At 44.7% G+C, this 22,580-nt stretch overlaps 1 long non-coding RNA gene across 1 annotated transcript; it reads right to left on the bottom strand.

The window, feature by feature from the left end:
• Nucleotides 1–17,292: 17,292 nt before the first annotated feature.
• LOC134560310 (uncharacterized) lies at nucleotides 17,293–21,566 on the bottom strand. Its single transcript, XR_010082710.1, has 3 exons — nucleotides 21,439–21,566; nucleotides 18,974–19,027; nucleotides 17,293–18,778 (listed from the first exon to the last, which is right to left on the bottom strand). It is a non-coding gene; the product is annotated as an uncharacterized LOC134560310 (long non-coding RNA).
• Between the last annotated feature and the right edge of the window lie 1,014 nt (nucleotides 21,567–22,580).

A 22,580-nucleotide genomic window follows, 5' to 3' on the forward strand; every position in this document is an offset into this window, starting at 1 on the left:
ACCCAAGAGCTCTCTGCAAAGCAGAGCCTGGCTCAGGCTTCAGCTGCCCCAGGGTATCTCCCTCCATCTCCTGGGATGCAGGGGCCACCCCTGTGGACAGGTCTGGTGGCACTTGGAGAGCTTCCTCTGCCTGGCCACAGCCTCAGCCCGTGGTCATACAGCTCCTCTGATGCAGAGCGCTGGGACACAACTGCCAGCAGTGGGAACATCAAATGGGGGTCACAGGTGATGCTGTGAGCTGATGGGCCACGGCTGCTTTACACCATCAGAGGATCCAACCCCAGCCAGGCTGAGTCAAAAGCATGTCTGAAAGCACAGGTTGCTTATTGATATTTCACCGATGAAAAATAGCATTGAGAACAATAGGCCAGATTTGTATTCAGTGTAGTAATGACTCTAGGCAGCAGAGCTGCAGGCAGGTGTCAGCTCCTCTGCAACCACAGCACAAGCCCCCAGGTCCCTGGGCCACTGGCTAGTGCTCCAGTCCAGTGTCTCCAGCACCAGAACTACCCCAAGTTAATCCCTGGAGCAAGTCCTGTGGGTACAGCCCCCGGCCTGCCCCTGAACTCTCTCCAGGAATGCAGCCACACTGTGTGCCTGAGCTGCCACCTGTACCAGACAGTGGTGTCACCTCAACAAGAGCTGCTGCACAAGCCAGCAGCAGTGGTGAGCTTGGCCCAAGGTGCCCTGTGTGCCCTAAGGACATGTTTGTGGCACAGCCAGTGAGAGTTGGCCATGAATTGCTCCCAGCCGGCTGCCTGCTGCCTCCTGTTTTGTCCTCTCCACCTCTCTCCTCCACGGGAAACAAGGCTGGGGTTTACCTCACTGTGCTTTACTAGCATGTATCCCTGGGAAACGTACCATTTTGTCCCCTCTCTGCTCAGAAACTTTGGTTTAACAGCCCTCACCACCACCCACCCACCTTCTTTTTAAGGCACCAACCCAGGCTGGCCATTGTCCCTCCTTTTGCCCCTATTTTCTTAGGGCAAGCTTGTGCTTCTCCCCGCATTGGGACAGCTGGAGCTCCGCGTTACCTCCCTTGTTCTTTGGCACATTTTCTCACTGCACCCCTGCGCTGCTGGGGAGGGGGGAGGGAGGGGAGGAGGATGGGAGGGCAGTGTCTGGCTCCGCATCCAGCGCGCCGGATGGCATGGTTTTGGAGAGGCCTGGCTTAGTGAAGTTATTCAAGCCAACGGCAGCCTGGCAACCGGGCGGCCACAATGGGAGTGCAGGAGGAGGAATGTTTCCACATGCCTGATCAATGGGAGCAAGGGAGACAGCAAAGCAAACAGAAGCTGGGAAAGAGACACAAAGAGAAAGCAGCCTTTTCTCTGCTCAGTTCCTTTCATTTGTCACAGCTCTTTGTGCGGCTGATGACAACGGAGGCCCTTCGGAGGCTAGTTTTAGGGAGTTTGGTTTTTCTAATTAAATAAAATGCCGTGTCCTTCTTATTCACTTGTCACCTTCCCCGCTCGCCAAAAAGCCCCCCAGAGCAGCCCCATCAGCACTCCAGCCTCCCGCTCCATGAACCTCCCAGGAGCCCCAAGCATCACTTTCTCCCTGGGAAGGTGGAAAGGCACAACCACCCCCTCACCCCCTCAAGGGCAGCTCTGTGCTGGACGCGCTGCCCTGCCCGAGCGCCGCCAGGGCCCTGCGCAGGGGCAGCAGCACAGGCCACCCGTGGCCCCCTGCCTGCTCATTACGGGAATAAAGAGCGCAGCAAAGGACAACTTCTCTGGAGGTGACGTGCTCCTGCAGCAGCTGCTGACGAGACTAATGGGCAACTTTCTATGGGAAAGTTCTAAACAGGGTGAGGGGACAGTTGCCTTGGAAACTGGGGCCATTTCTGCTGCGGAGCTACAATTCCCCTCGAAATGTCCCAGACAGGATTTACCTGGGAGCTGACTGTGGGACAGAAACTCCTGCAATCTGCAAAGCAGATGCCTAGAGAGGGGATGGAGGCAAAGGAGGGGTGTCAGAACAGAGGCACCAGCGTGCTGGTGCTAGGTTGTGTGATGACAAACAATCCAGCCCTGTTGCATAACCAGTGGTGGGAGCCCAAAGTTGTTTCCTCTAATTACTATGCAAGAGTTCACAGCAACAGGCCTCCTCTTGTGCAGGAGTTTACAGGAAAGGTCCTCCTGGTTCAAAGGCATCACCAAGCAAAGTAATAGGAGAGACAGTTTAGGGGTAAGCTTTCCTGCACTGAGGGCAGAGGAGAGGTTATTCGGTCTCTTTTTTAAAAAATAAAAAGTCTAGCTGAATGTATGTAGCCCTGAAGAACAGAGAAACCTCCCGGTTGCTGAGGAACAGGAGGCAGGACATCTGCCTCCTCCACGCCTCCACCAAAACAAATGCTTCCCCCTCCTGTAAACAACTCCATCCCCAAGCAGACAGGGCTGCAGCAGCTCAGCTCCAGCCCCCTGAGTATCAAGAGTGCAGGCAAAGCACTAAGGATTCTGCAATGTGTCTTAGGAGGAGGGAACTTCCTTAATGATCATGGCAACATTTGGCATCTCACCAGGCTTTTGCTCAGAGTTATCGTTAAACTGCAACCAAACCATGAAAAGCAGCTCCAGCAGTATAAAAGTCAGTGAATGGCAGCATGAGCTCAAGGAAAGAGAATGAATCTTGATCCTAATCATGAATGTAGCCTTGATTCAACAGCACAGGAAAATCCCTGCCCACTTTCAACATCCGAAGATACAAATAGCTAAAGACAGGCTTCTCAGTCCTCATGGACAGATGTTCCAGACCGTCCAGGGGGACAGCAAGTTCTTCTGTCAACATCTCTTTCTATTCCCAGGATTTACACTGAGCTCAGGACCTCTTGGGTCCTCAGTAGTCTTGTGTCTCAGTCAATCAGTGGGACCAATATTGGACCAGCTATTTTGGCAGTCAGGATCTGAAGTCATTCAGGATAGGATGTGTAGCCTTATCCACTTCCAACATCACTCCATCTGAATTTCACTTCACACTCTGCTTCTCTATCCAGCCCTCTCCTTTGGGTGTTCTGGTACATCTGTGTAGGCAGATTAAAGAGGATCCCACAAACCATTTTCCATAAAAGCTGAATTTCAGCAGTGTTAGGGTTTTTTCTGTCTCATTCTGGAGGCCTCAAGGGGGTGTCATGGCTCAGTGTCACTTGTTTTCCCCACCTTCCCACAGCATCACATGTGACACTTTGACAGTTAATAATATTCATGATGTGTTCATTTAACAGTGTAATTGTCTCTAAATAATATTAATTATAATTACTAAAAAAGAAGATTCTACCTTACCCCTTAACACCAAGTTGCTTGCTGCCATATAATCAGCAAACTTACTTTTGGGAAGTGTCTCAATTTCCATATCCACTCTATCACTGTTGTCCCAGTCCTGTCTGGCTCTTCCACTGCCCCCAGACATGTGCTAAGAGCCAATCTGCAGCTGAATGAACAGGAGCCTCCCCTCCACAACTTCAGAGAAAAAACTAACTCCACAGACATTACCTACCCCTTCAAACTTATTCTGGCCTTCCTTGAGCATTTTTATAAGGAAGGAGAAATCCACCTTCACTCCTGCTCAAAGGACTGCTTTCATTGAGGCCTCTGTAGATTTGCAATGGCAAGTATTTGACCTGCTTCAAAAATATTCATGAGACTCACATGCATTCAGTAAGGGCAGACAAGCAAAATCCTCAGCTCATGTTCTCCTGAGGTCTCAAGGTGCTGATGGCAATACACATCCTAATCACAATATATAACATATTGACAACGAGACCTTGTCAGCTCTAGCGATGCTTTCTTTGAGTCAAAGAATCTGGAAGTGATTGTGATTATTTCTCAGTAGGTCAGAAAAAAGTCTAACCACGTGCAAATATTTTTAAGTAACCGCCCTTCTCCCTGGTCTCAGTGAGAAGCTTTCAAGACAGACTACAGGTACCATTTGAACTGTACAAGAACAAGTCCAGAGCTAGGGTTGTGGAGAACAGCAAAATGGGCTACTCCTTTGCAGAAAAAAGAAAATCCTCAGATATGCATACTGCCAAGACAGTCCATTATGGCATTTATTAAGCTCTGAAACAGAGACTGCTCTTCTTTACACACAGTGCATGGTGTAATGTTGCATGGACAAAACAAGCAGGAAAAGCAGTATTAATTCCCCACAGAATTCCAAGCAGTTACTGCAGACTTCCAGAAATATTGCAAAGCAGTGCAAAACACAATGCAAGCCATCCCTTGTGAGGAAGAAAAGCAAAGTGTACTCCCTCTTAACTCAACCACTGCAAGGCAGAGCAGTTCTTGCAGAGCTAGTGCTGCTCTTTCACTCCTGCACCTGCTGTGAAGACACCATCCCAATAAGTAGCAGCACTCTACAGCTCCCTGCTCTGCCTCTCTCAACAAGATCCTTCTGTGCTGCCTATGGATTCATCTCAAGATAACATTCTTTGGTAGAAGGACAACCCGCTGATGGACACATGCAATTAGTAGCCTGCTGACAGGAGCCCTTTCAGCCTGTCTGCAGCCCCTTTTACTCAGGTAGAGCTGGCACAGTGATCCAGCCACTCATCCTTTGTTACAGCTCTATAAAGCTGAGGAAATAATTCAAAAAGTCTTAAAGGGAACCTCAGGGTGGAAAGAGAAAACCTGACAGGTATTCCATAACTGAGGAAGAGGCACCATTTTATCACTGTTGAAACAGCTTCCACTACTGAATCAATAAGTGTTTGAGCTTTTCATGATCCTCCTTAGCACAGGTAATACCACAACAAGGCAAAGAGCTACCTCCTGCATTCATATAAACAAGTAAACCTCAGAGGGGAGAAGGGGTGGGACAGACAGAGAGCATTGCTCTCACATAATACTGCATTCATCCCAACTGAAAGGGGAATACTTCCTCTAACAGCCTTTCTTTCACTTTTGTGACAATGTGACCCTGATGCAGGCAGTGCACAGGTGATGGAGAGAGAACACACAACACTCCTGGGATGGTGGTACTGCCCCACCAACCTGCTGGCCTCCTGCAATTTATGGAGTACACACCATTCCCAGCAGCCTCACTACACAACCTTGCCACAAGAGTCAACCCCCAGGAAAGGAAATTCCTTCCGGCAGATCACATCAGATCTTCTTGAGATCCTTCCCACTTATTTAGGTCTCAGTTCCACTGGCACATATGTGCCACAGCCTTGCACAGTTGTTTTCTAAACAAAACTGGAAGCAAAATGATTCCAACTCATTTTCGTATGGAGCAAGAAAAACAACTTCACGTGGCTACAGGACAAACTGCAAATGTTTACTATAACACCCTCTTCCACCCACAGCCCCACATCCTGATGAAAATCAGAGAAACTCATGCCTTGGGTACAGCCTGTTCTTGGCCACAGCATATGTGGGTGCCAGAGACAAAGCACAGGGCAGATCCAGCCCTGTTTATTTCATCACTTGAGACCCTGACCTTGATCATTCACTTGGCAGAGGTTGTATGTGGTGTTCAGAAATTGCTCTCTGCAGTGTTCAGGCTTTTCTCTTTGCTCACAAATACGTTACACAAAACACAGCCCAAAGTTACCACAGATTTTCATAGTTGTGAAAATCAGACATCCTCTCTATGAACATCCACCAGTTTCCCTTTAGCCTACCACAGCCCGCTCAGACATTCCTACAAACCAAAGGAAAGTGAGTTTTACCCTGTTCTCATTTGCATACCCTTACAGGATTTTCACTAGAAATCTAGGCCTATACATAGTGATTTCCAGCCTGCTGCAAATACACCATAGTTCTGTTGTCAAGCATGTAGCAAGAATCCTTTCAAGCTGGAGAAGCAGACATCAGGCTGCATCAACTGTGACAACAAGAAAAGATTACAAGTCATCGTCTTTACCTAGAGAAGGAATGTTTCTTAGCTCCAGTAAAAAAACCTGTAAGTTGCAGAGAGCTTAGGCACACCGACTTGTGTAGCCCATGCCTCATTTTGCAGTGATCAGCCAGGCTGTGCAGTGCAAGGGAGAAATCTCTTCTGCCTTGCTCTCTGTCTTAGAACAGGGGACCAAACAGCAGACATGTGAGTGCTATCCATAAAGGCCACTGGAATTAAAAAGCCATTCATACGAAGCCATCAGCAACCTCCCATACCGTGCCAAGGTCTATGACCAGGCACAGAAGTGCCTTCCTAATGGCTCTGCAAATTCCCTTTCAGAACGGCTCTGCCAGCCGATCTCTGTTACAGCACTTAGCACCTGATGAGCAGCAACCCGGAAGGGGATGCTTCCAGCGGCCACCGTGATGTGCATCTCAATACCGGGGCCCTGCCAGGGGCAAAGTCCTGCACAGGTCTGGGGGGAAGTGGATTTCATCACTCCAAAACTGTGTCAGTGCAGCACGTCAGCCCTCTTCTGCCTTGTCACTCTGTCCAGCTGTTTACAGACAGTTGGCTTGAACTCCAGGAGCAGCAAAAGCCACGGTCTCATTTCCTCTGTCATCTGTATTGTCTTAGCTCTAAAAGTCGTATGAATCCACAGAGATAAATCCATCCACCTCTGCAATTCCAGAAGTGTTTGCATCCTTCTATCATACTTAAACTGCCACACTAATGGTGCCTAGCAGCAATTCCCCATCCTGCCTCTTGGCCAATGTGAAAATAGCTCTATGCTAGAGGAGTTTGTCAGCTTGTCTCACACCCAGTTCTGGGGATACTGGTGTATGCAAAAGGCATCTCTCAACAGCCTATCATAAAAACAACCACAGGGCTGCGTACCGAAACTGGCCATGGGACATCTGCCCACAGCTCCAAGGAGCTAATTTGAACCAGGCCAAGCTGTACGGACTCAATAATTAAGAAAGAATGTACATGAAGTCAGTATATTAAGGGGTGAGAATGCATTTCAGGTCTAGAGAATTAAACCATTGTAATCAGAGAAGAAAAAAATATGAAGTAAAATCCTTGCATAGACCTTGACTATTCCCTGGGCAGGACAAACCTGATGACTAGTTGTTGTTTACAACGATAAGGTCAGAGGAAAGGCCATTTCCTCTCAACAATTGTCAGAAAGGATTAAAACCTGCATTCAGGCTCGCTTTGAACTAGCAGGTACTCCATTCCCCGATGGTATCAGGATCCATTCAGCGAGGTCTCCGGCAGCCTCCGGGGCATGTTTCCATAATGCCCCCATTGTGGAAGTATGCACAGCACCGCTTCCTGCAGTCACTCCATCTTTATGAAGCTTCACCCTTGTGGTCTGATACCCAGGGCAGGAAGCAATCCTGCAATCACTGTTTAATTAGTCATTTCCCAAGTCTGCCTCTGTTGAGAGTTGCTGCTGCTCGTCAGCTTCTAGCGAGGGAGGCTGGGAGTCACAGACATCACTACCAGATCGTGAAAGAAAGGTTGCTCGCAGGGTTTGAGGCGCGTTACACCGCAGCTCAACAGAGCCCAATCTCCATTTCCACTTTTTTTTTTTTTTTCCTAAGTAGAAGGATTTGAGCAGATGAAGAGGCCACTGCACCTTCTGCAAGTCAAGACAAAGCTGATTTATAACAAAAGTGGCTTTACTTTTGTTGATTTGTTGTTATGGGTTGAGCTTTGGTTGGCCTGGGTTTTGTTTTGTTTTGTTTTTTCCTTGAGAAATAGCGTCTTTGATACAAAGCACATACTTCAAGAGAGGTCTGTTCCAGGAATTCCAGTTGCATGCTTTCCTTTGTGGAAGTCAGTACTGAGCCTGAGAGGTTGGATACATGCAGCCTGGGCTTTCCAAGTGAGATCACTGCGAGAGGTACTTCTTACCACACAGTCACCAATTTGAAAAGAATGAGAGTTACATGGTATTAAAATATTTGTCTAGGTAATGAGTGTTTGTGTGTGGATGAATGCTAAAGGAAAAAATATGTTGTTGAAGCCCAACTGTTTTGAAAAACTTTATGATTTCTCTGTTCAACAAAATTAATGAGGTATTTAAATAATGTCCAAAAGGCCTATTTTGGCATTTTGATGTACTGCACGTAGTTGAGAAAAGCTTTAAAAAAAAAAAAATATATATATATACAAAATTATATAAAAGGTTAGATGAAGCTATATAAAATAACTAATTTTTTTTCAGTTTAAAGACACTGAAATCAGACGAACTGCTCTGATCAAAAGAAGACAATGTTTTCAGAGTTTTAGTTTTGTAAGAAAGCTTGATCTAAAATGTGATACACTCTGGAATGGTTTTGAAATCTCAAAATTTCCCAGTAAAATGAGAACTTCTCTCTTTTTCTGGTCCCAGTTTCCTTTGCTGCAATGAAATAACTGGAAAAGTTGTGTATGCAAAAAAATTCCTTGTGACAGTAGGACAACCCTGCTTTTGATAAATGTGTTGTGAAGCAGGAAAAAGAATCAGAAGAAAAACCCCAGATCAGTGATCCCACTGAGACATTTACATAAATTTCAAGAAACTGGAATTCTCAGAAGACACTGGAAACTGACTGCAATGGGGAGTAGAACTGGTGAGGGAATTATGAATTATTATTGTTATCATATGAAAAGTTCCCACTCTCTCTGCAGATCCAGCATGTAACTTCTTATAACCTTGTTCAAATCACATCCTGTAATATGCTGGATCAGACTCTGTACAGGGCTAATGCACACAGCTTCCAGCAGCTCGGAGTGCAGGCAGAAAAAAATCTATTTGCTACAAAAAATGGTGCAAGTATGTCCTCAGAAGGGTTGCCCCCCCCCCCCCCCCCCCCCCCGCTTCTTTTTCCCACTAAGGCTGTACTAACCTTAGCAACAAAATTGAGAAGATACGGGGATGAGACAATTTCACATGAGCATCCTCTCTACTCAGCCACTCAAGCAGATAAGTGGCATCTTCTCCCTGCTCCTCTCCTCTGAGTCCATGACAGTTTCCCTTTCTGCAGTGATGTTTCTGGGACCACACTATGCTCCTTTGTAATGTGATCTGCCTCTTAAGCTGAAGTTTTTTGCAAAGTGCCAAAGCACAATAAGAAAAATGATTGTTCTGACAGACAGGGCTGAGAGAAGGGTGCACAAGAGAGCTGTGAGAGAGCTCAGAACACCTGTGAGGGTCTGGGCTCCATCCCCTCACCTGGGGGAACAAAGGCTCAGCACCCAGCACTGCACAGCACCAGCAGCCATCAATAAATTGCTCTTCTAAGAAAAGAACAGATGTGACAAAGATTGTTCCAGGGTCTGTAGCAGACCACAGCCAAAGCAGAAGAGTCTAAATGTGCTGGGCTGGGATGGCAAGGGAAGTCACAACTGGGTTCAATCTAGGAGGAATTATTCTTACACTCAATTCATCAATTTATGGGCAAGCATTTCCACAGGCAACGTTGACTTGATTAAACAGAGCCATAATGACAGTGAGTGTAGGGAAGCATCCAGCCAAGTATGCAAACTAGCCTTCTCAGCCTAGAATAAAAGCTTTCCAACCAATAATTTCATGCTTTTATCTATACAATCATTAATACAGATACCAAACAATGCCAGCTCAACGTGGTGTCAAAGGCTCTGACAACCTCTAATTGATAATAAATAATTCAATTTCTGTCTCAGTCCAAAACTGCTGAATCTTGGGACATGTTCCAAATAAATGATTAAAAAGAACTTTGAATGTAATTATATCTAACACAATTGGGGATATTGCCCAGATGAAATTTACAGCAACTATTCTGAGCTACAAAATTTCAATGACACTGACAACTCCTCATGCCCACTAGAAAATGAAATGTTCTTTACCCAGGCAATGGCACAGAGTGCATTTTTTATCAACAGCTTTGTGCCAGCAACTCACCCAGGCCAACAGTGCTTCCCCCAGCAGTGCAGTCTTTCCCAAAAACACCAGAGAAAATTTGGGAACAGGGTTTTGACACAGCCAAATCTTCACTGTTCTGTACAAGCAGAACTGGATCTTCTTTCTGATACAGCTGAGTCTTCCCTTCTCCCCAGACTGTTTACGATATAATTAGCAAAAGTTTCTTAAGAAATTAACACTCTTAGTTCCTGGAAGGAAACTAGGGCAAGGTGTTTCAGCAAGGAAAGTGACTATCAGCACAGTCCTGAAGGGGTGAATGCAGCATCTCAGAGGCACACCGATTGTTCTCAGTAATTCCCAAACTCCAAAGACAGAAGGCTCTCTGAACACTTACTGAAAAGACAGGACACATACTTACAGAAACATCCTTATATAATATTTGACTCCTATTTTTCTCTCTTATATATAAATGCTTGCTGAAATTTTACTTTCTGAATCTGTAAACAAGGGATGATATTCACTTTGAATTATTTGGATGCAAATTTTTTTTTAATGCCAATTTTTCATTTTGTTAAGGGTGTCAGTAACTGACCTGAAGAAGTAGTGTCTCCTAAGAACTTTGTAGGTTCATCATAGATTTTAAGTTATATAAATTATATAAAAGTGTACATATATATACATATATATACATATAAGATACAAAAAGGAGAGTGACTAACCGAATATTTAAATATCAGAAGAAACAAGGATGCTTTCCTTAAGCAATCTCAGTTGCACACATGAACTAGACAAAGATCTCACCTATCTTCAGAGCCTTGGTGAGATGGTTGTTATTTTCTAAGATAATGGAAGAGTGGAACAAAATACTGTAATGTCAGAAATCACTCTGGAAGTTGCTGAGAAAACTGGTTTGAGCTCTGTAAGATTTGACCCTGTAAGATTTTCACCCTCAGGTCACAGGTACAGAGTGTTTGTTCACAAAGTAATTTTTAATACTTTGTGGTTAAGCCATGTATCTATAGGAAATGTGTTCCTAGCACGTTGTTATCCAAAGTTCATTAAAAGGGAGTTTGCAGCAGTTCATTCAGAAATTCCACTTGGTCAAGTCCTTTTTGAAAGACCAGAAGCCAGTGGCAATAACAGAGGATTCAAATTAATATTCTGATTTTTCATTGCACACCTGCAGGTTGGAAAGGGCATGGGATGTTACAACAGCTGTGTGCTTCCCCTCTAGAAAACCAGGCAACACATCCCTGCTGGCAGCTTTTCTGCTGAACAGAAGGGACAGCACAGGGAGACTTGATCTAACATCTCTAATATTAAAAGAATTTCTCTACTAAAAAGCCCATAAAAACAAAACAAGAAGGAAAAGCATTTCAGAGCTCCAAGAGGGGCCAGAAATGGGATAAGGGAGAAGTAGAAATACAGATGATGTATTAAAAAGATGTCATCACCTCTTTAATGTGTTTTGTCTTGTCAGCTGTTAACATCCATAGCTGCTCCATTTGCAGTGGTACAGAAGATGGGGAAAGGCTGAGCTTGGGGCAGCAGCTGTACTCTGAGGGCTGGGTAACAGGATCCAGCCTTCTCAAGCAGACACAGGGCGAGTGCTGCTGAGGTGAACTCAGTTTAATAGGTTGCTGCTTACAGGCTTAGACCGATTTACAGGTATTTGCCCTGAAATATGACCATCCATGTCACCACTGCTAATCCTCTCCCCTTCTGAAATACTCCCACTTCAGCAGGTAGCTATTTTTGGAGGAGAAAACCCACCTACATACCAAAAAGCAGCAGTGCTCTCTAAACCTCCCACAGGCAGGGCAGCCTGACTATCACACATGAGACAAGTTGCCTTTGGTACAGCACTACACCAAACCCTCGGTTGCCTCTGTCATGGTGGGTGTCAGCCACCTGCGAGTGACAGTAATAACAGGGATGTCACAGGGAGAGCACACACAGACCTCACATCCTCCTCCCTGGCAGCTTGGTACAGAACCTCCTGCTGGCAAGGCAAAGGCTGGGAAGCATAGCTGGCTGCTCCCTCTGTGTCCAGGGGAACAGTGTTTTCTTCTTTCTCTACTGAACACTTCCCTTTTGCCTGCTGTCTCAGGCTTCTGACCTCTTTTCTGCAACTGAGTTTCCATCCAGCCTGCAGCCCAGTTTTGGATCCTGACACACTGCTGGAGACACACTCTGAGAGATTCCATGGCCAGGGCACTGTGATGCTCTGGTGCATCAGTTCCCATTCCCTGCACACACTGCTCCGGCACTGTGGTAATGATTTGCAGACATACATGAGGACAGAGTTCACAGCCTAAGTATATAAACAAAAAAATTATCTTGGGATTGAATGTAAATTTACATAAGTAGATAACCTTTTTTTCCTTAAGTAATATATCATATAGGTCCTGACTGTGTTGCATACATCTGTCTCTTAGCTAAGCTTAGAGACTGCTGGGTACAGTTTCTAGGAATCTACCACTCACAGCAAAATGCAGCTTCCAGGAGCTCAAGGCCATGCCAAGGCTCACATTCTGAGCATAAGATCTGGTATCCTTGCTGCTCTTCTCTGCTCCATACCACAGAACCTGCATTTTAGCTATTTTGAAGCATAGCAGCCCTCTGTCTCTGTCACTTTGGAATTTTTATGTGGCAGATATTTTGGTTTTACAGGGCTGTGGGAGAGGTGCCCTGCAAGCACCACAGGTGAACCACAACTAAAACTGCTGCCAGAAGGAATAGCCTGGTGTTGGGGATCCCCCTTTGCCTGTCATGTGGCCCAACACAGCTGCCAAGTGGGAGATACACAAACCTCTCTCAGAGCCCAAAATCTGCCAATCAGGATCTCAGGCAACCCAGTGTATTCCACAACTTAAAGAATCAGATGCATAGGCACAGGAGCCCAACTTTTTGCCCTAAAAAAAATGTCCAGAAAGCTGCTAGAAATGTTCGCAGACTTTTTAAGCAGAAACTAAGCCAAAATATACAAGTTAGATACAGGGATAAAACTGGATGAAAGTCCATAGTGAACTGAGTTTCATATCTAAACTAGCAGGGAAAATTAATCTCTGTGCTGCTGTAAAACAGTCACATTGGAGCTCCTAGCACTGCAGGAACAGTTCTGTCTGGGATTCCCCACTTCTTTTCAGTACTACAGAACAAATACCTCCAGCAAAAGCTGATGGTTCCTATAAGTGATGAGGGTGGAGGGATCCCATTCCTTGCAATGGGGATCCCTCACATGCTTCACCTCCATCTCTCCTATTCTTGATAGAAGTATCATAATATTTTGTGGTATCTAAGTGTGTGCCAAGAGATTGACATTGCCCATCCGTTTCTGTGGATGCCACTGCTCTCCAAAAGTTTTCCTTGGGATAGACAATTGCATTTGTGCATTTCTACCCTTTCAGTTTTCCCAATGGCTTCCTCTTTCCATTCTTATACAGCTTTTTCCAATACATCCTGCTGCTGTTGTTCCTCTGCTATGTATGCAGTTCTCTGTCTATTCTTGCCTTTTTTTTTCTCTAGCTCTGCACAGCACCTACTTACTAGTTACTCAGAATCCAAATAATTTAGGTCAAAAAGCCCAGTGAATCTGATGTGGTTTGTTTCACATAAAAAGAGTGAAATTGAAAACCACCTTATTCTTCTCAACTGAAATGCTGCATCCCTATTAATTCAGGTGTATAAATAACACTCTCTAATGCTGCATCAAGGGCTCTGCTGTGTGATTAAACCTGCCTCCCTGACCTGTAATTAGAAACTTTGGTTTTGAAAGGCAGTTTGCAGAGAGAAAAGGATAAAGAAAGAAAGGAACCAGCTCTCAGACCCAACAATTTTGTTCTTAATAAATTATTCAGAGTTTTTGAAAGTTGAGCTGGATTTCCATCTGCTAGCATTAAAGACCCAAAGGGAAGAAGAACTGGCGGATTCTCACAGCAGAACACAACAGTACAGAGCACGGGCTGGAAACCAAAACCCAGCTGAGAAGTTCACCATGTTCTCTGCCTGTCCCTGCCCAGTTCAGCTGCTGCCTGTGCACGCCTGGGCTTCCAGCAGGTCTCAGAGTAATGCAGAGTGACCCTCCACCAGAGTCCCACTGAGCTAGTCCTGTGTTTGGGACATAACACTAGAAGAAAACCCCCAAATTTCATTAATGTTTTACAAATGTCAGTGGAATCAGGCAACAAACACATAAAATAGTGATGGTCATGAGAACAGAAACAACATAGGCACCAGATTGCATGGTCATACACCAGTAATATATAACCTTTTCAAGACAAGTAATTTAAAGATGAATTATAAATGATTGAACTGATTTTTCGCTCCAGGGGCAGTCAGACAGCACAGACCATTGTACTATTAGACATGCTAATCACTGTTAGTTGCTATCCCAAGGTACACCTGCTGTTACAAGGTGAACTTCTCACTTGGAAGTGGGCAAATAGTAAATACATTTTTCTCCTGGAGTGATAGTAAAAAAATTACTATTCCTTCGGCCAAATGTTGACTCATTTTCACATTAAAAAACCCCAACAAACCAAAACAAAAAAAATAATCAAACACAATCCACAAATAAAACATTCAAATTTTTGCAAAGCATGTCAGTAAGCTTTCCTCTTTCCACAAACTGGGGATACAACAAGCTTTTGAGCACTGGGTAACACAGGTGATGAACTAGCCCTGGGATGGGAGGTCTCTGGCCTTGGGTATTTGGCAGCTGTTTCCAGAGCTCTGCTTGACTTCAGATCAGAGAGATTTTGTGATGAATTCCTCCTCTGGTTACACCTATAATCTTTGTGTTGAGGGTGTGACTGACATCAGTTTCAGTCTTTTATGTTTTCAGGCTCAAGTTTGCAAAGCCTCACACCAGGGGAATCAAGAGTCTGATAATTTTCTGCATAACTGTTTTTCTCTAGGAACTTTACCAGGTTGATCCAAAGCTTCAGGGCAGCCTTATGAATTGAGACATTAGGTTTAAGGAGACTTAAGTGAGAGTGGGAAAACCTGAGTTTCACATCTCAAAGACCCTTTGGTCAAAAGACCAGATCTCCCTGAATTCTCCAATATTTTATATCTTCCACTGTGTTTTTTTACACACACAACTTTAACAAAAAGGACAGGCTAAATCTACCAAAATAATAAATTGTCACTGGTGGAAATGTCTTCATTTCAGTCTGCCTAAATTTGTAAATGTATAAGGTACAGAGCCATTGGGGAGCACAGACTTGGTATGAGGGTGTGGATCCATGAAACAAAAGAGTCCTTCAAATTCAATAACAACAAGTTTCAGAAATCTTTTGTGTTTGCAGTGTGGCAGAGTCCAAGTTTATCACAGAGCTGCCAGAACGTAAATCTGATACAAACTACTTTGGATTAGATAGCACAGCAGAAAGAGCTTTAGTAGGGTACTGTGACAAGTTTTATGAACTTTTTAAAGAAACAGGACTTGGAAATACTAGCACTGTTGTTAAGTTATTGTCTTGAGCGCTTGAATACTCAGCACTAAAAGGGAAGAAGAAAAAAGCTAACAAATTCAGAAAAAAGAGAAATACTTGAAACTCGTATTGACACATTTGTTCTTCAGCTGGAATTTTATGTCAGTTGTACTTAAAGCTGAGTCCTGTGAATCCAGCATGGCTGCTTTCCTTGAATGCAACGGGGGTCTCCTCCCCCCATTTTTACAAACCCTCAGTGAGTATTGTGTCACATCTCTGTGCTTGCCTTTCAGGGTCTCTCTCATCTTTTAAGATTGCTATGCAAGTACATAAGCCAAAAGAGCTAAAAAGAACTAGGAGTACATCAATTTCCAGGGACTACCTGTCTGCATGGTACCTTGAGGCACAGGGAGCCCCTGAGATGTACCAGCTCTGCACCAGCACAGAGGGGAGCAGTCAGAGAGCAGCTCCAGCTCTCTGCAGGGACCATGTTCAGGGTGAGTGACCTGTGTGGCTCTGCTCGGAGCTCTGTCCAGCCCTGGACTCCATGCTGGCCTGCTTGAGTTACTAACCAGTTTCTCTGGTTTCCAGCAAGTCATCCATGGCCAGAACAGCCCACATGGCTTGAAACCTCCTTTCCCATCCGCTGCCATGCCCCCCTCACTCTCCACAGCCATCAGCAGAGTTTCTCAGGGTGAGGTGGCTGCCTGCCCTCTATTTCTCATTTCGTGTGTGCAGTTCACTATCTACAGCCATTCCTTTGGAGATTTTGCTCTCCCATAAAGGGATTTGTTCCATAAGCCTCACACCAGCCCTGCACAAATGCCTCATATGCCACCTTCCCAAGCTTCTCAGCTCCCCTGGCAATGTCTGGGGCACGTGCATGCCCTCAAGCAGGCTGTGTATGCTTTGCTGTGATCGCAGCATTTTCCTCTTCAGGAATCCCTTATTCTCTGTTACAATAGCATTTTAATGCCCCATCTACCTCCATTCCCCGAGTAAATGGGTTCTCTAAATGTCACTGTCAGGGTTCCTGTGCATGCTTACACTACTGATCTAGCAGGGCACCCTCAACTCCCTCACATTAGGGTTTCTTTTCCCTTCTAACTTCAGATCTCGATTCTCCTCCAGTTCTGCAAAGGTTTCTACAAGCCCTGTATTTATCTGGTGACAGATCTCTCTGTGTGCTCACATAACTTTTCTAGAGCAGTAGAGGAGAGACAGAGAGGAGATAACGGTATTGGTATGTAAGAGCTATCACCCAGTTGCTTCACACCTTCCAGTACAGTGGTATCTAAATCACTGCTGCTTCACAATTCCCTCTTTTTGATTTCCTAGTATTTCCACAAATTAGTGGTGTTCTCTCTCCCAGTAATAATAGAAAGTCGCTGAAACTTTCGTAGTTGTTCAGATGAAGCATTTAGAAGTCATGCTATACCACAAAGTCAGAGAGAAACAATGACCAGATGAGCACACAGCCTCACAAGTTTAGCCTTAGACATGTGAAAATCAAAGGGAAACTTTCATCATTCAAACACTGATCTGAATCACAGTGGAATAATGTTCAGTTGGTCTTGGGAAAAAGGGGGTTTATGTGAAGTTTTCTTGGTGACATCCCAAGTAATTTCCAAATCTCAGAATAAAAGGAAAGATGGATCCGATGGTTTGCATCATTCCCAAACTCCAGGCTGAAATAAGATACTACACAGAAAAATCACTCTCAAAAAAACCCAACCCAAACCAAACAACAACAAAAAAAGGAGGAATTGTTCAAGTGTTCAGCATCTTTTAAACTCAGTGACTCTGAAGAACACCTTCCCTGTTCCTCAGTACAAGTGTTTTTCTAGCTTTCAGAATGCAGAGATGGTTCTAAAAGTCAAGCTGGGTTTCTGAGCATCAACAGAGGTGCCATTTCTACACTGCAGCTTTGAAAATATGATTAAAGCCTGAAGGACAATGCTGTACTCCATGGGACATAACTGACCCACACGCTGCCTTTTCAACTCTCTGCTTTTTCTAAACCATGTACATTATGAGTCAATAGGAAGAAAACGTGTAAACAAGAACAGAAAAGGTCATTGCGAGTTCATTAATTCTGATCACTTAATAAGCTGTAAATTGAAGTGCATGAATTCCATTCTCTTGAACACCAGGATAAATTTGAAGAATCTCTATTGACTTAATTTATACTGATATGCATTAGAATAGTTTCTGGCACATTCAGAATCAAAATAATTATTACAGTAACATTCAGGACCAGAAGGCACCCAATTCCCATTTAGTAACTAAATGAGGGATAGACTTACAAAAGTAAAGATTTCACCAATTAAAAAAAAAATAAAAAAATCCTTAATTATTTTTAAAGGTGATGCAGAGATCATGAAATTTAGGGCTGAAGGATTGTCCCTAAGAAGCAGAGTGACACTTTGCACCTAACTAATGAGAACACTGATGTGCAAAAGAGCTACTACTGTCCTCTGTGCTCGCTTCTCACAGGAGACAAAGGTGAACTGTATAACAGGAGACAGAACTGTTTGAATAACTTTGTCAAGCCAAGAATCAGAGTGGTACTGATACATTTTTGCTTGCAGGTCCCCTCAGAGGTCAGGAGGACTCCAGGAGGAGATCTTCCTATGCTAAGACAAACATTGTTTTGGAATTCTTTACTCCGTGATGAGGATGCTGTCCAAGAAATCTTACACTAGCTTTCTTGGAAAATAAAGCACTTGGCCACTTCTAGGGACTAAAAGGCATCCTCACTACCTTCCTGAATACCTTAAGTATCATTATAGTGGGAGAAACAAGCTGAGAAAGGTCTAAAAAAACTTCAAAATAAATCTCTGGGGCTGCTCGGTTGCAATACCACGAAGTTTCCTCTGTCTTCTGCTGCTGGTGGTTTGTCTGCAAGAAAGTCCCAAGAAGGCAGATCTAAAGCGATGCCCTTGAAACCTGCGTCTGTGACTGCCTGGGAATGATCCAGCGACGTGTCCGGCGAGCTCCTCCTGCCGGCTGCTCTCCCGGCATCCGGGCTCGTCCCGCAGACCTGAATTTCGCTTTGGCTTTGCAGGCAGATGAAGGGAGGTAAAGCTAATGCCACATCTTCCTTATTGCCGTAGCGATAAAGTCTCTCATATCACTGCCCATCCTCTCCAGGAGTCTCAGACACACGGGGGTGCTGTGGTCCATGCCAGGAGCTGGGCAGAGGAGCTTGGGGAGCCTGAGGAGCAAAGGTGAGCAGGGCTGGCAGCAGGGACAGCAGGGACCTCAGGCAAAGGGACACACAGACACAGCGACCAAGCAAGAAGGGCAGAGCAGCTCTGGTGACAGTGACCACATACAGCCAGGAGAGCAGTGAGCCCACAGGGATGTGCCAGGAACTCAGGATCAGCCACAGCCACGTCCACAGTCAGGCACAAACACCCTTACAGCCCACCCCAAACGAGGACTGAGGACAAGGGCAGCTCTGTGCCATGGCTCCCAGTGGAATTGAGGAGGCCCCAGCTGGCTTCTCCCAGCTCTTTGGCAGACAGCTCTTCTCACAGCACTCTGATCCCAGATTACATTGCACTGTATCATGACAGACCTGGAACACAGGCAGCCAAACCTGTAGGACAGGGGTAGGAGGTGCAGAATCAGCTGGAGGGCCCTGTCAACACACTGCCCAGCATAGCCAGGGGAGAACATAAACTTATTCCAAGTGCTGACAAAGAAACCTGGGTGCAGATATGCCACAGAGGTTAGCAGTGTGCAAGAGTGACAATCTGTACTTCAGCTGTTTCAGGGTCTGGTAAGGAATTACCTTTGCAGGCCACTGTATGTGTGCTCGTGCCAGGCTGATGGGAAACTCTTCTTTCTAGGCCAAAATAAAGAAAATTGCCACTGAGATGTAATGACAAAGCCTTTCCACATTTTTAGCTTATAACTTAAACCAGAAAAAATGTAAATGTAAACTAATCCTGGCTTCCATTAAAAAAGCCACCCTCACCATATATTCCTCTGTGACATTTTAGTTGCTCAGCTCTTTGGTCAAACTATGTCTCAAAAGAAAAACACTGACAAGACATGCTGGTACCCCATTTCCTACCTCCTCACAGGTGACAGCTGCCATGGCCCTGCACGGGCAGCTCTTGTAGGGATCTGCATCAGCCCAAACTCCCAACCCTGCCTGCATGGAGAGGGGAAACTCCCTGAGGCCACAAAACTCAAGTGGCAGACAACAACTGTCTCCAAAAACAGAACTTTTTGAATCAATAAGGAAAGACTAACCCTTTGGAAAAGGGTCCGTGATTATCTTATTGAGTTACACCAGGAAAAATCAAAGACAGAGAGGGGAAGGGAAAAAACCTGAGGTAAGCATCCCAGAAGTGTTCCCAGCTGCACTGACACTGATACACTGCCCAGATAACGCCAGCCTGCCCTGCAAAGTTTATGTGAATACAATAGAGAGCAATGGTCTACTGAAAAAAGAACATATTTTATCAATATTGATTTCAAACCCCTCCAAATTATGTAAAATATTTTGGAAAAAAACCACATTTATGAAGAGGAACCCATAATTTTGGTGAGGTGGCCAGGAATATATTGTCTCTCCTTCCATACAGAGCACTGAAAGTATACAGGACTGTTACTAAATGTGGCTTCTCTGCCAAGTAATTGTATTCTTGTACTTTTTATTTCCAGTGTGAAAACTCTAATGAAACATTTTAAACCAAAGCCGTTTCCTTGGAGCTGCCTTTGACCTTCTTTTCCTTCTCTCTCAGCCAAATCTCCCTGCCAGGATGAATTCAGACCTAATGTCTGCTCCTCCCACCAGGCTTTTGGATATGTGACAATATCCTAGTCACTGGGAGCTGTGCCTGCTGGTGTCCATTGTCTTGTGTCCAGTTTGGGAGAGGGCTTTTAAGGAAAAGCCCAGAATTAAATTTATGAAGAGTCTAATGATTTACAGGAATGACCAACCCTTTCTGCACTTTCTGTGTGCTGCTTTCTGCACACATCTACCAAAAACTTGTGAGTTCTTACTAACTAACTCACAAGGCTCCAGCATAGGAATGGTTCAGGGTCCAAGAAAAAAGCTTTTGAAAGTTTAAAACCCAAAACAAATAAACAAAAACAAACTTGAAATGAGGGTCCAGTCTAAAAATACTACCAGCCTGTGCATCAGCCAGAGGTGTGGTAGTGGGACTGCCTACCAAGCTGCTGTGCAGAGCCTGTTACAGTCCCCACAGGCACCAAAAGGGGTTACACCCAGCCCAGGCAGAGCCGCTGGCGGTGCTCTGTGCAATGCATCTGTCCCAGCACTTGGGTGACAACACAGACGTGCAGCCTGAGCACAGCCAGGGCACTGCACCACGACACTGAGGCCCAGTGCAGTGACAGGACACAATGAGGGGTGTGACAAAGGTGCTGCTCAGAATGGAAATGCCGGGTGCATCACCCGGGTAAAAGAGGAGTGGGTCTGTGGGACAGGGGACACAGACCAGCAGCCAAGTGGAGCAAAGTGCAGCTGATGCAAGGCCCTGGATAATCCACCAGTGCTGCTGATGGTATGGTCAGACACTACCAGAAGGAAATCAGATTATATGCCTTATTTACAATCAGTCCCAATCTGTAGAAACATTATATGTATCATCTGTGTCTCACTTCATGTGCTGTCATCTATAATGCCTGCCCTATATAGTTTTGGTACATGAACAAATGCATACTTTGGGAGAAAGTAGAACTGCTTTCTCTGTTAAATCTCCTGTAACCACACCACAACCCAAAAAACTTCTGCCGATATCTATCCAATTCCTGCATTGAATCAGTATGTTCCTTGACAAACTTTTTAATTTAAAGACCAAGGACCTGCTAGGAATTCATAACTAGGCTTGAATTCATAACTTGAGCCCTTTGTCTACAAACTTAACTTTTCTTCTTCGGCCCCCTGTCCCCCCTTCCATCAGTGTTCTGCAATTTGCCAGCCTCCTTTATGTCTCAGTTATGCCTGCACAATGTGAGGAAGGCAGACCCATGTGCCCACAAACAGAAAAGCTTCTCCAGCTCACAATAACTCAGCAGGCTCCTGGGATTTTCAGAGCCTGCACTACTGTGTGCCCATATCTGCTGTCAAATTACTGCCTGGACACAGGCTCCACAGCTAACCTCAGCCTTACCCCAAACATGAAATCATCTCTCAGCCTGCAGGAACATCCATGTTGTCCTGCAGCTCTTCCTACACAAAGTGGTGTAAACCTGGTTTCTAGAAATAAAGAACAAGCTTACCCTTCCAAAGATGTGTTATGATTTTATGGCCCCTTTCTGCAACCTACTGAGAGTGGATGTGCTCCATATCATGCCTTTAAAACACATCAACACAGATTTGAAGGGTGTACAGTTCTCCTGAGGTTTCTAAAGGAAAATAAAGATGAAAGCCATAAAAAACAACCCTTCACACACAGCAGAGTTGAGAAGTAAAATTTAAACATAAGTTCATATTTCCCTTTAGTGTAAGTTCTGGCAGTCCCAAGACTGTTCTAACTTCTAGCTGCTTGTCATGGCTGTAAAAGCACAGCAGTGAGGGAAAACCCTGAGTACATTTACTCCAACCTTAGCTGCCTTCCCTTCAAACCCTTACCTTGCCCTGTTCTATCTGAGGCTGTGAAAAGACAGTGATAATAATAGGAAGCTGCTTCTAGAGCTCCTCCAAAGGAGAGAGTTATTTTCATGTCCTGCCTCATTGCAATACCTGTACATAGGAAAGATGACATGCACAGATCACACACAAAGCTGTCATCGAGGCAAGTCAGGATGTTATTGACTGTAATGGCTGTTGTCTGTCTCGACCTTCTCCTTGAGGTGTCTCCACCTCCCATTACAATGTCACAGCTAAAAGAGTTCCCCGGTGGTCTGCAAAGAAGCAAAACAGCAAATGGCGAGAGAGAACTGACATTGTTTATATGACATTAATTGTAAATCAACAATTCTGAGAAAGTAATGTTGCATAGAAGTAAACTGAAAGAGATTTCACTGACAGAGAGTGCTAAGAGCGGTATTTTGTATATATAAAGCATTCTGTACCCCAAATCCTCAAGATGTTACAAAAAAAGAGAAAACACTACCCTTCTTCAGTGTTTTGCAGAAAAAGTGAGGCATAGGCATTCATAGGGGTTTGCAGAGTAACTGAAAATTCACCACCAGAATGAAGAACAGAATCCAGGCATTTTAATGCATTAGTCAGTTATGTGCATTATTTTAAAGCAGTCCTCGGATTTACTCATTTTAGTGTAGGTTGGGTAAAAAGGAGCACTAAAGCAGAAATAGACATGTGTTCTACATCTTAAACCAAGACTTTCCTCCTGGAATGGCAATAAGGACACCCTGCAGCCCAGGTTTTTCTATGCAGCCATAAAACTTTCATCCTCTTG

This window comes from Prinia subflava, chromosome 19, assembly GCF_021018805.1.
Source record: "Prinia subflava isolate CZ2003 ecotype Zambia chromosome 19, Cam_Psub_1.2, whole genome shotgun sequence".
Taxonomy (NCBI): domain Eukaryota; kingdom Metazoa; phylum Chordata; class Aves; order Passeriformes; family Cisticolidae; genus Prinia; species Prinia subflava.